Here is a 14,642-nt window from a genome sequence, read left to right as displayed (position 1 = left end):
TACCGATGCCAATGGAAAAGACCACAAAATTAATACTAGATGGATAACCCCTTCTTTTTAAAGCCAGTTTGAAAGAACCGAGCTTTCCCCTTTCTTTTACAGGAAGAAGACTGGATTCATCGTCTGCCAAACGAATCTGCCCCGTTGAAACAGTGTCGGACCCCAACGAATACTGCTACTGTTACATTTTTAGTATTGGTTTATCAATCGTAATTGTTGTTTTAGTAATAATTCTAGTATGTATTTACTGTTTCTCATGTGGACCCTTGCCCTCCTCTCCTCTGGGAGAGGGAAACAAGGGGGGAGTGGAAGTAATACTCCTTCAATCCTTGCGTGTGAATTAATTTGTGGGTTTATAAAAATGTGGAATAGAACTAACCAAGGGATATGCATTGCCCTTCCCCAGTCTAAATATGCAAATACCCCACAACATAGCTGGTCTGATCTATTCACATATGTTACAAGTTCTTGATTGCAATACTGGCCTGGGAGACCACCCAGAAACCTGGCTCTTGGAGAGAGTAAGGGACATGTGTACATGTTGGCATTACCGTTCTAGTGGATATAAAAATCAAGATAAACTGTATAATAACATTTATAATAAAACTGAAGATTATAACAGGAGTAAATATTGTGGTATACCCCGTACACGCTACCCTTTGAAGAGCCTGCCACTCGCTGCAAAACCTGAAGCATATTTTATGGATTATAATGATACCTGGACTTGTAAAACTAGTATATACCCAGCTCCCCTGGGACTAGCATGGGAACGTTCTAATGGAAAACATCTTTATTCCATCTATAACTCTGATGCAACATCAATTTGTTCTAGAAAACATCACCTGGCAAGTACACCTTCTAAGTAACTTGACAAGGTATGCTTTAGGAGAACTGAATTTACAAGTCCAACAAGTATCAAAGATGACATTTCAAAATTGTTTAGCTTTAGATATGATATTGTTAAAAGAGCAAGGGATATGTGATATGTTAAATTTAAGTGATGGAGAATGTTGTGTAACTATCCATAATACCAGTAGTCCTGTAGAGGAAACATGGGCCAAAACGAAAGAAATTGCCAAACTGCCGAAATCTTCCAGTCACTCCAGCCAAAGGACTGGTTCACTGATCTTGGTCACCTCCCTCCTGCAGTCCTGGGGACTCATGGGGTAGGGAAAGTGGTTAGCACAAATTGGAATAATTTTATTGGTTGGATTTTTCTTCTTGATAATTGGCATAGCTATTATCCGATGTATGATTACCCATCTATTCGCTTCTATTTCTTCTCTCTTTTCTCTTGCTGTCCACTATGTTTGTATCACCACCCTAGAAGATGACGTTGAAAACACTCCACCAACCTAGAGGATGACCTTGAAAACACTCCACTGACTCCTGTTGTTTGAGCCATGGGGCAGTGTCACAAACTGTTCGTAAACAAGAAACCGTTCATAAAGAGGATGTCTCAAACAACTCCAGTGGGATGCCCTGGGGGAGGAGAAGCAGAGAGAGCTCTGTGGAGCTCATTTCTCTCCCCCTCCCTCCTGTGGTTGCCCAGAGACAGAACTTGCCTAACTGCACAGATACAAGACAGAGAAAATGAGAATCTTCTGGAACAACCTATTGCGCATGCATAAGAAAGACTATAAAGGCAACACCCCACATGTGTCTTGGTCGACCCACTATCTACGGACCAAGCTGGCTGCTCTGTGACAACGCGGGATCCAAACGTGGTGTTGGAAGTGTGGGAAAAGCATAACAGTGAAAAAACTGCAAAACACACTTTTCCTTAACACATGGTGCCCAGAACAAACACAGGACAAAATGGAGATCCAGTGATTTGTGTTGCCGTGGCACCAAGGAGGAATGCGAAGGCAGGAGGAGGCCGTGCGGTCTCATTCTCCGACTTTTCTCAAAGAACATCTGACATGACTATGCAGATTTATCTCCTGCTCTTCCCCTTCTCTCAATGACTGTTCTACAGTACTCACAGAATCACAGAATCATCTAGGTTGGAAAAGACCTTGAAGATTACCTAGTCCAACCATTAACATAACACTGACAGTTCCCAGCCACACCATATCCCTAAGCGCTATGTCGACCCTACTCTTAAACACCTCCAGGGATGGGGACTCCACCACCTCCCTGGGCAGCCCATTCCAACGCCTAACAACCCGTGCTGGAAAGAAATGCTTCCTAATATCTAGTCTAAACCTTTCCTGGTGCAATTTGAGGCCATTCCCTCTTGTCCTATCCCTTGTTACTTGGTTAAAGAGCCTCATCCCCAGCTCTCTGCAACCTCCTTTCAGGTAGTTGTAGAGGGCGATGAGGTCTCCCCTCAGCCTCCTCTTCTCCAAACTAAACAACCCCAGTTCCCTCAGCCACTCCGCATAAGACCTGTGCTCCAGCCCCTTCACCAGCTTCGTTGCCCTTCTCTGGACACGCTCGAGTAATTCAATGTCCTTTTTGTAGTGAGGGGCCCAAAACTGAACACAGTCATCGAGGTGCGGCCTCACCAGTGCCGAGTACAGGGGTAAGATCCCTTCCCTGTCCCTGCTGGCCACGCTATTTCTGATACAAGCCAGGATGCCATTGGCCTTCTTGGCCACCTGGGCACAGTACTGGCTCATGTTCAGCTGGCTGTCAATCAACTCCCCCAGGTCCCTCTCTGACTGGCAGCTCTCCAGCCACTCCTCCCCAAGCCTGTAGCGCTGCTGGGGGTTGTTGTGGCTGAAGTGCAGCACCCGGCATTTGGCCTTATTGAAACTCCTCCAGTTGGCCTTAGCCCATCGCTCCAGCCTGTCCAGATCTCTCTGCAGAGCCTCCCTACCCTCGAGCAGATCAACACTCCCACCCAACTTGGTGTCATCTGCAAACTTACTGAGGGTGCACTCGATCCCCTCGTCTAGATCATCAATAAAGATGTTAAACAGGAGTGGCCCCAAAATCGAGCCCTGGGGGACACCACTCGTGACCGGCCGCCAACCTGATTTAACTCCGTTCACCACAACTCTTTGGGCCCGACCGTCCAGCCAGTTTTTTACCCAGCAAAGCGTGCGATCATCCAAGCCTCGAGCAGCCAGTTTTGCCAGGAGAATGCTGTGGGAAACAGTGTCAAAGGCCTTACTGAAGTCAAGGTAGACAACATCCACAGTCTTTCCCTCATCCAATAAGCAGGTCACCCTGTTGTAGAAGGAGATCAGGTTTGTCAAGCAGGACCTGCCTTTCATACTTATAGAAACGTTTCTTGTTGTCCTTGATTGTTGAAGCCAGATTAATTTCCAGCTGGGCTTTAGACCTCCTGATTTCTGCCCTGCATAGCCTCACAGCATCTTTTTAATCACTGTGAGTGGCTAGCCCCTTCTTCCAAAGGCCGTAAACTCCCCTTTTCTCCCTGAGTTGCAGCCAAAGCTCCCTGTTGCAACCAGGGTTGTCTTCTCTGGCGCCGGCTTCTCCTACAGCACCCGGGGAACGCCTGCTCCTGTGCCATTAAGACTTCCTTCTTAAAGAGCACCCAGCCTTCCTGGACCCCTATACCCTTCAGGATCGTCTCCCAAGGGATCCTTTCAAGTAGGTGCCCAAACAAGAGAAAGTCAGCCCTTTTGAAGTCCAGGATGTCAGTTCTGCTTAGACCTCTCCTGGCCTCTCTAAGAATAGAGAAATCTATTATTTCGTGATCACTGTGCCCTAGTCATCCTCCGACCGCCACATCATCCACCAGTCCTTCTCTGTTCACAAAGAGGAGATCCAGCAGGGTACCTTCTCTGGTTGGTTCTCTCACCAGCTGCGTCAGGAAGTTTTCTCCCACACATTCCAGGAATCTCCGGGACTGGTCCTACTCTGCTGTGTTGTATTTCCAGCAGATGTCTGGGAAGATAAAGTCTCCCACAAGAACAAGGGCAAGCAATTGTGAGACTTCTCCTAAGTGCCTATAGAATATTTCATCTACCTCTCTGTTGTGGTTGGGTGGCTGAAGTGCTAAGGCTTGGACAACAGGCCCAAGCCAGAGTTGACCTATAGATGAATCCTGTATATTTTGTAACTGATAACCATTGTGCTAGTAGGTATTGTACTAAGTTATAACAACCCACTTATGCTGGTGTAAAAAGTGCTAAAGCATTGAAATACTGCAGCCTGAACAACAGGCCCCAAGCTGAAGCTGCTAACTTAGCATGTAGTCATTAATAAAATATGTAAACTCGCTAGTGAAAGACAAAATACAATCAGTAGTGAGGAGAGAATGTATCCAACTTTCCTTTCGCAGCCTTGTTCAAGGCTGAGAACCCACGTGTTTGGCCTTGTTAGAAACTCCCTTGGTTCCCCCCCCGAGCCCTGGCCAGGCTTCGGGTGGAATCCAACAGGAGAATGAAAGCAGAAATTTTCCGCTCAAAACAAAGGTGCCAGCTATTCTGGCTTGTCGATCTCTGGTATATAAGGCTGGGCCCGTTTGCAGCGACTTTGGAAGCCTCACCTACGGGTGGACGCACCGCGTAGGATTTCCCACTTGCCGGGACAGGCTCTCCAAATCCTCGCTGTAACCGGGGCTGCCCAGCGTCCGCGGATCTGGATGATGATGATAATATATGCAAGTGGTGATGTATTTCTCTTAATTACTATTCTCTCTCTCTCTCGTGTCGTAATGATTTGATGCATTACTCTGTTTGTTGCTTTAAGTGCACTGTTCTGCTTCTTCTTACTGCATGTTCTCTGTATTACGCTGCTACATTACTTGGTTATTACCAGTAAAGTACGCCTGCTCTTTTCACTCTGGTGTCCGAGTTTAATTAGTATCCTTAATCAGCAAAACAGTGGCCTATAGTAGACTCCTACTACAACATCTGCACTGTTGGCCTTCCCCCTGATTCTAACACAAAGACACTCCACCCTGTCTTCACTACACTTGTGCTCAAAGCAATCATAACAGTCCCTAACATACAGTGCCACCCCACCACCTCTCCTTCCTTGTCTATCCCTCCTAAAGATCTTGTAGCCATCAATTGGCACACTCCAGTCATGGGAGACATCCCACCATGTTTCTGTAATAGCCACAACATCATAATTTTCCTGTTTCATCATTGCTTCAAGCTCCTCCTGTTTGTTACCCATGCTGTGTGCATTGGTATACATGCACTTCAGATGGGCTGATGTTTTGCCCCCTTCCTCCTTCAGATCTAGTCTAAAGCTCTGTCAATGAACCCAGCTAACTCCTGCCCCAAGATCCTCTTCCCCCTCTGGGACAGGTGCATTCCATCTAATGCCAAAAGGTCTAGTGCCCTGTATACCAACCCATGATTGAAAAATCCAAAGCCCTGATGGTAACACCAGTCTTGGAGCCACAAGTTCATCTGTTGAGTTCTCCTGTAATCTTCTTCATCCATCCCCGCAACTGAAGGGATGGAGGAGAACACAGTTTGTGCCCCTGACCCCTTAACCAGTTTCCCCAAGGCCCTGAAATCTCTCTTCATTGCTTTAGGACTTCTCCTGGTAATGTCGTCACTACCTACCTGAAAAACCAGGAGAGGGTAGTAGTCCTTGGGTCTCACTAGAACGGGGAGTTTAGCCATGAGGTCCTTGACGCGGGCCCCAGGGAGGCAGCAGACTTCCCTATGAAGTGGGTCTGGTCTGCATATGGGGCCTTTGACACCCCTCAGAATGGAGTCACCCACTACAATGACTCTTCTGGGGGTCTTTTTAGAACTGGTTTTAATACCTGGTCTAGAGCGACCTGGCCTTGGTGGACCTTCATCTTCCTCCTTGTTTGACTCATTTTCTTCATTTTTCTCTGCTTTATTCAAAAGTTCCAGGGCCCCATATCTATTGTGAAGGGACACCATGGAGGGTGAGGGAGGTCGAGAGAGGATTTTCCTGCCTCCCTGAGCAGGGACCTGTTTCCAGCCTCCCCCATCTCTTAGGTCCCCTCCTTCTGCCTGGTAGCAAGAGGATGAGGGATTACTTGTCTTGTTTGGAGCTTCCATTTCCTCCTTTTGCTTCAGGGGTGCCAAGGTGCTACTCCACCAATCAATTTCCCTTTCACACTCCCTAATACTTATTAATCTCTCGACCTCTTCTTTGAGGTCCGCCACCAGACTGAGCAGGTCATCCAGCTGATTGCAGCGCACACAGGTGCTGTCACTGCTGTCCTCTGGCAGGATTGACAGGCTCAGGCACTCCCTGCAGCCTGGGACCTGGACCACTGCGTGCTTGCGTGGCAGCTCCGTCTGGGTCGCCACGTTCTTTCTGGTGGTGGTTTTGACCCGAGTGGAGACCATGGTTCAGTCTACTCATGGAGGACGATAAGATGAAACTAGCTCAGATAAGTTGTAGACCCCGGAGAGGGACTGTGCCCTGTCCGCGCAAACTGCCGTGCCTCACCCTTCTGACGCGCCACGCCCTGTTTGCCCGCCCTGTTTGCCGCGCTCCTGGTCGCTCGTGCTCCCTGGGGTCTGCTCTTGTACGTGAGGGACGTGGGGTGTTGTCACTCCAGTCTCCGCCCACTCTGAGTCACCAACGTCCTCGTTAGCAGCAGCTCACTCTTCTCGCTCAGTGGGGAGGCGCCTTGAGGCTCTCCCTCTTCCCCGGGGCTTCTGTCTTCACGTCTTGCGGTTTTGCTGTGGGTTTTTGATGCTTTCAGGAGGGTCCCCTGCCGCTATCCTCCTCTTCGGAGCCCCTCTCCTCAGCAACTGGACCTTATCTCTCATTCTTCCTCTTTTCCCACAGAACCAGCGCACACCTTGCACCAAGGAATGTGCTGTGTCGTTACTCAAGAAACAATGGCTTGACCACAGTCCCACCCACTCACATATACATACTTAGATAAATACTACCCCGAGTTTATATCTAACTCGGAGGGATGATAATCCGATACCAAATTGGAGGGACAGATCAATGGGTCTGTGCTCCTCACCCTCCACCCCCCACCCCCCCTCCAGAAGGGACACCTTCCTTTTGGTAAGATTTGGGCCCTTGGCTATGCCGAGTCATTACCCGGGAATTAAATGTGTGTGATTGCAATCGGTTTTTGTGTGTAGTGCTATATAGCCAACCTGCAGTTTGTGCATTTATCATAGGCAATCTCCAAGAATCTGTAGATGCTGCATAAGAATAAACCGTACTATTCATGAACCTGACTGCTTCTCTTGAATGCAACCGGACCTACAGCATACGGGCTGTTCGTGCATCTGGTGTCAGGCCTATAGTTACAGCCATAATTGGCATAGCTATTAAGAGATAAGTCCAGCCGCCCCCAGCCCCTCTGATCTCTGAGGATCGGCTGGAACACAAGGGGATTTGCCTCTTACCAAATTAATTCATTATTTTAAAATGCAACAGGTGTTGATTCCCCTTTTCCTGTCCCTTCCTCCTCTCTTTTCTTTCCTCTTTTCTCTCTCTCTCACATATATTCATGTATATAAGTTTTGTATGAATTAAATTGCGATAGGTTGATCATTGACAGGTTATTAGCAAAATAGTCTCATCGCCAAAGTGCCTTTATTTGTTCCCTGGACAGTTATCAGTTGATTGTTGCCAAATTGTCTCCATTCACTCACTGAAGTGGTCAGTTAATAAAGTCAGTTAATAAAGCACAATTGTTCCTGAGTCATTCTCTTGACTCAGCCCACCCTGTGGCTCTGCCGAGCGGAGATTGGCTCTTCTACCCTGTCCTGGTTTAACCAGGATAGGGCTAAGTTTCCCCAGCAGTGGGGGGGGAGCTCTAGCCGGGTTATTCAGATACCATGCGGACATCCCATCCTGGCAGGTCACATTTTCCTGGCGCGGAGCGCGGTGCACTCGTGGTTTTGTACATCGTGCTTCAAACTGCTGTATTTGGTAGCTATTTTGCTCTGTTCATTGCTATCACTGTTACTGTTATTGTTATTGTTGTTCTTTGTTGTGTTGCTGTTGCACTGTTGTATTAAACCTTTCCTTATCTCAGATCGGGGCTTTGTATTTCACTCCCTTTGTGGGGGAGGGGCAGCGGCCGCGTGGTCTCAGACCCGGGCAGGGCCTAAACCACCACATACCCACAGGCAGACTCTCGGGGAATTCAAAAGATTTACCCCCCTCGTAACCCACCGCGTAGGACGAGACAATATCATATTGCCTTTTTGGTTTGCTTCTTCAGTTGATGAGTGTGTCCATTTTTGCTACCAATCCTTACATTATATCCAACCAGAAAAATACAGTTTCAACCTTGCTGGCACCCAGTAGTTGGGTAACCAGCATCCTTCTCAGACTGCTATCCTACCAGACTGCCATCTCTACAATTCTCTGTCTTGAGTCTTCTCTCTGTCTATTTGTCACATTTCAAATGTGGCTTTCTTAGTCCTTCACACAATAAAAGATAGGTAATGATAGACAATTTCAATGTGACAGAACTTTTTTTTCCCCATTTTCTGCCATTCACTCCTATTGCCTCCTTTCTGCATGCATCAGTGTTAAGCCTCAACAGAAGTTTGTCTGCCTTCAATAAGAATATCAGCACAATTATTTCACAACTAAAATCAAGCAGCAATTTTAAAGTCACATTGTAACTATGCATGTCTAGAGTGATGACAAATAAGGCATCCAAATGCCACAGCAGATTGTTGAAATGTTACACATAAGGAGTGCAAGAGAATTTCTGGGTGTTGCATGTCCTTCCTTGGGTCTTGAGATGGGTCTTATACATCAGGGAGTCAATCTGCCTCAAAGATGCCATTAAAACCACATCTGAGAAGGCTGGAAAAGGCAGGTGTAGGGAAGAGCCTCAGCACAAAAGGCTCCTTTTGTTTCCAAGTTTAAAGGTTGAGATGAGACCTGTGTGCAAAGGTACGGAGGCTGCTGCTTCTCTACTGATGGCTGCCACCTCTCTGATAAGCCAGCAGACCACATGCTTAGCCATTTCATAACCCAATTAAATCAAAACAGTCCAGCTGAGCTTACTTTGAATCATGAGTTTAATTTTGAACAGTAGATGTCCATAAACTCAGAGCATTTTGACAGAAGCCACACAGAAATACACATGCAGTTAGATTCAGCTGGACAGGGCGCTGAGCCATCTCATGTAGATCATGCTTTTGCCAAGAGAGGTTGGACCAGATGATCCTTGAGGTCCCTTCCAACCTGGTATTACATGATTCTATGATAAGATTACTGAGTGGTGATAACAGCTAGCTGTAATGGGACTAGCAAGACAACCTCTTCCTGGCCCAAATATAACGAGAGGAACACATCTCGCTTTGGTCTGCAGAAGCAGGAATTAGAATAAAATGGAACAAAATCAGTAACTGGAAACATAGGGAAAAGCTCTGAAGTAGAAAACAAAGTATCACACTAAAAACCAGACCATGTTTTTGAGCATCAAGGTAGTGTATCTCACACCACACCAGGACCTGTGATTTCAGAGGCCAACATTTGCAAATGTTTGGAAAACTCAGACTCCATGTCTATAATTTGAGAAATGAAGAGAGCAGGTATTTAAGACAATGTCTGTGATACATAATGAGAAAATAGTTCCAATTCAAATTCTGAACACTCATTATCACTGTCAAGGGTATGAAAAGAAGGCGAGTATCAAGCAGGGAAAAGATAATGGCAAAATGCATTCATGCTGGTCACTTGTCCATACTTCTACAACCAACCATTTCCTAAAGAGAAGGGGCTCAGAGAGAATTAAATCTTGAAGAGCAGTGGTTTAAGAACAAGATGTATCTCTTGTTAACCCAGTACTTTACAAAGTGTACAGGCATGCAATTATCATTTACTTATTTTTGGCACACTGTCTGTACTTGACAAGCACTTTAACAGTTTATTCCAGATCACATTAACAAGGACCTTCCCTGTTTCCCTTGGAGTGTGGAGCAGGGCTGGCTGCCAAGATGAGAAAGATGCTGGACACAGGATTACCTGTATTTACAAAGTGGTCTGCAGCACAGATACAAACTAGGAAGGACCAATTTCAATATCTACTTCTTTAAAGTTATGGCCCTGTTTTAGAACCAGAGGAGATACTGACTATTTATTACTATACAGCCTAATAAACTTTATTAGTTGAAAAGCATGGGTGTAGGTTTTATTGCCTGTATTTGCAGGGCCCCGTCACAAAATGATCATTATGTTATATCTGATTTAAAAAATAGATCTTTTGCCAAATATGCAGGAAGAAGTAAAGCAAGTTGAAAATACAATCTGCATAGTACTCGAGAACCACCACTCAGTGCATTTTTATAATAATGTGATACATGACTAAAAAAAAAAAGCAAATCCCTGAAAACCTTCTGGTTTGAAAGCAGCTACTGAGCTGTTCTGTTAAGAGAATCAGAAGTCAGAAGTTTCTCAGACAGAAAAACTAATATTTTTTGTGCATTCAGAACAGATTCAAGTATAAAGCAAATAAGATTTATTCTGGGATTATTTAGTTATTCAGTTATCATTTCAGCTACTTAGTTCATCAGTATCTATTAAGACATATAAAATTCAAGTTTCTCTACTCCTGAGTTTCAGCAAAGATGAGTTTCAAGAGAAGTCTTTATATTTACCTGATGATCCTCTGAGCAGCATACTGATGAAGTGAATGGAACTGTGCTGACATATTTGCTAAGGCTGCTGTGAGAGACGAGAAACCAGGCCTGCGAGAAACTAAGAAAAACAGCCTGAGAAAGCAAAAGTTGAGGCTGATCGAAGAAATGTCTCAAACACTCGCAAGACAAAACTATGAGTCACAGGGTGCATTCTGTGGAGGTCGAAGCTGATAAGGCTGCCCGAATAACACAAGATGGGACTGGAGGAGGGAGCCCTGTGGAGACAGGACGGCTCTGCTCTGGTGCACCTGGACAAATTTCAAGGGCCATCTGTCCGGTGAATGACCTTTGCTTCATTAGCCACGAAATGCATATTAAAGTTAACACCCCTCAATATGCTAACGAGGGCTAACATGATCATGCTAATTACATCATCCCATGAAACACCTTACCCCTCCCCATACATGGGATACGTAGGTATGTGGGTCGGCCTAGGGGACGGACCCAAGGAAAGTGGGTATAAATCAAGAGGGGGGAAGGAGGGGGGGGGGCCGAGAGAGAGTGCAGTGAAGCGAAGAAGACGGATGCCAGCGAAAAAGACGACTGCCTCCTGGAACCCTCGTCGGCAGGATCAGCGCAGAAACCCAGACCGGTGATCTGTATTTCCCCATTCCCTCTATCTCCCTCTTTTCCTTTTCCCATTAAGAAAGGCAAGGCATATTGTATTGCTTGCCACAACTTGCTATATACTTAGCCAATTATGGTGTGTTCAATTAGTACATTGTGGGTAGTTAATAAATGTTTGGACTTGGAGACTTGTTGTCCGCTCCATTGGGGATTTGCGAATCTGAGTCACTTGTCTCCCTCGTCTGAGCGGGACGTGACAGCTGCCAGACAATTTGTATGAAGGTATTTGTCCTGTCAGAGAGAAGAAGAAAGAAAAAAACCACATCAAACTGTCCTTTTGATATACACTGACACCTATTGCAGGAATCTTTCAAAAGACAGTAATATATGTTCCTTTAAAGGATGTGGTCAAAAAGCATATGGCAGAAATGCAAAGTGTATATACTTGGTGATGTTTTAAATATGTTTTCTTAAAATCTAAGGCTTACAAAAGAGTGATTGTTTAATACAGATTTCAGAGTGTATATGTGTATATGTATACACACATGTGTATATGTGTATTTGTGCATGTCTTCATATCTTTAGCAATGTTGATTTACAATGACATCATAGATATAATCAATACTGAAACACATTCTCCTCCTCTCCCTTCCTCTCTCTCCTTTTTGTAGTCTTATCCTAAAATTTTCTGCTTCATAACTCATCTCCCTATTAACTCTTTCAAGGCATTCTATATATCCCACAACTATAACCATACAATACTTCAGAGTTCTGGTCCCCTTGTTAGCATCTCTGAAACCATTTGACCAGATAAGCATTTAAATGATGGCCCTATCAAAGTCAAGGGTTTTCACAGAACCAAACTTGCCCACTTATCCAATCCAATAGGGATTTATTTTCCCTATTTATGTCTAAAATACGCATTTACATAACAGATTCCAAATCCAATATATGCCAAGAATGTCCTTGTTTCTTCCAATTCTTTTGATCATAAAAGTGAAAACCTCAAGTTTTCCAATTTAAAATATATTTAAATATTGTTTTCTGCTTTTTAATATAAAAACTTCTGTGACTGCAGTTGTTGAAAATATTCAAAAGTGTATGATTCCATGCTTATATGTTTGAGATAAGGTATAGAATTAAATGCTTGAAAAATGCACAAAAACAATCTGATAGGAGTCTACAAAGTTGAAGCAGTTTTGCTTAGCTAGAGCTCAAAAAGGTTTTATGGCCCAGTCCCTGTCTTACTTCATAAAAACACTAACAATAAATAGAGCTGAAATTCCCACTTCTAAGTAACTGAACAGAGACAAACAACCTATAAGGAATCATTTCTTCTCATCAACCTAAAGAACTTTTCTTTCTCATCTGAAGATGAGCAGTTTGGTGCCTGAGTCATGGACTTTAGAGAAACCTACTTAATGAATTGAATGATAATACAGAGATGGTGTTACAAGTTCAGAACCACTTAATATTGTGCTTAGTTAATATGGCTGATCTTCCCATTCCTTTCCTTCTCTAAATTCAGATGCTAACTGGTTGCAACAGAATGAAGAAAATCCCACACCTGTTCAAAAGTGAATTCATGCTGTTGAAGTTAGAAATCCACACTACGTGCCTAAGTGCTACCCTTGTTTGTGTCATGTTATAGTGGATGGTTCTTATCACGACTAGTATCAGGAGACTCCCAAGTGAGATCTCTGTTAAGACACTCTCAGCATACCAAGTGATATTTTTTAATATCTGAAAAAAAAGAACTTTAAAAAAATATTTTAATATCTAAAAAAAGAAAAAAAAAGTTCTTCAGCACCTAGGTCTGAATAAGAACACAGAAAGTTGTCTGGAAACTCGCATTCCTTAAGATTGGTAAATTAGCTTCCAGCCTCATATGTGACCAAAACAAGCAAGAATAAAAGAAAATATGAAAAGAAAGAAAAAAAAGACAGACCTCTGCAGTATTGTCACCTAGCAGATCTCTTCAACTTTATCATAAGTCATGTGGAAACACACTAAATGTAGAAAGATGATTAAATTTGGAAATTTCCTAATTTCTATGCCCTGTGCCACCAGACTCCTATATTCTTTTTGATCTTACCCTTTACACTTTAAAAAGTCTCCTGTTCCACCCTAGCCCTTTCCCATTTTCCCTCATTAAAAGTTGGGCAAGAGGCAGCTCGTACAAGCTCTGACTGATCTACAAGAGCGTACATGTGGAAGGTCGTGGGGCAGATCAACAGGTTAACTGTTGACTTGGCACTGAAGCCTTTCTCTACCAGAGGTGAGGTCTCTTCCCTTAATGAGTTAGAGAAAGTCATCAGCTAGGTTAGGAGCTTCATATCTTTAAGTGATCTCCACTATCAGGGTGGATGAAGTTTACCACCATTTCTGAGTTTATTGCAGAAGGAGAATCAATTCACTCTTTCCTCTTAAGAGTACTCAGCTGACCAACCTGGAGTGATATAGCAAACATATGCACAAAAAAACCTGCCTTAAAGGACTGGTAAAAATGAGTCAACAGGAAGTACCCTAAAAACATGGACAAGATCCTCTATAAATTCAGGGTTACTCTGGTCAAAACAAAAATTTGCTTTACAAGGACTACTGCACACAAAGTTCTCACTGTATAACTTTGGTATATTTGATATATTAAGTATGTTTCATTGAAACTTCATGTTCAGATGTCTTAAAAAAAATCCATACCCCACCAACCTCACTGATCAGCTTCATTCATTAAAAAGTTATATGAAAACACACTTCTGACTATATCGCTTCTTCTCACCTCTTCTTTGGATGAGTGAAAAGAATTGTTGCCCTTCATTGTACATCATTTCTGCTTTTAGAATGCCTCCCACTAACAAGTTTGCTCAGCAAAACCTCTTTCTTAAAGAGAGAGGATGGAGAAGTAGCAACCTGTGGGTGTGCATGCTGGCTTACTGAACTTTCCGCCCACACTGACAATGGAAAAGTACAACCAGCACTCGGGTCAGAAGATTAATGACGTCTGAAAACAAGAAATAGTTACAAGAAGGCCAGAAGAAAAGAATGTGCTCGTTAAGGAAGAAACTGATAAAGAAGGGACCTTTTGGAATTGCAAAAGCAGGAACTTATCTACTGGCTGTGTGCGGGTAGCAATGTTTGTGGAAAGTGCTGAGGGGAGCTACTTTTAGAATGCACAACAATATATAAAGGCTTGCTGCTATTTTTAGAAGGCACAAGAGTATATAAGGGCTTGCTTGCTAATAAAGCTTTGAGCTTGACTTCCAATCATATTGATTGTCTGTGGTCTTGTCTCCTGTGGCCTGCACGGGATCTCGTCCCCACAAATGGTGACCCCGACGTGATCTGCTATCAACGTGATCGACGTGATATACTACCGACGTGATCTGGAAAACTGAGTGTGTGGATCTCTGTACTCAGCATTTGCCCCCCCCCACCTGCAAGCGTGGAGTTGGCGGCAGTGGCCCCGGGCCTCCCCGAGCCCCCCCTGCTGCGGGGCAACCGCTTACGGCTGAGCCTGGCACC

General features: G+C 44.3%; 1 pseudogene; it reads right to left on the bottom strand.

Annotated features, from left to right (window-relative positions):
• LOC141917609 (dymeclin-like) overlaps positions 1–14,642 on the bottom strand; it is a 170,299-nt pseudogene that overhangs the window by 112,366 nt on the left and 43,291 nt on the right.

The sequence above is a fragment of the Strix aluco genome, chromosome W, assembly GCF_031877795.1.
Source record: "Strix aluco isolate bStrAlu1 chromosome W, bStrAlu1.hap1, whole genome shotgun sequence".
Taxonomy (NCBI): Eukaryota; Metazoa; Chordata; class Aves; order Strigiformes; family Strigidae; genus Strix; species Strix aluco.
The sequence above is the reverse complement of the archived record's forward strand: the minus strand, read 5'-3'. Positions and strand labels throughout refer to the sequence as shown.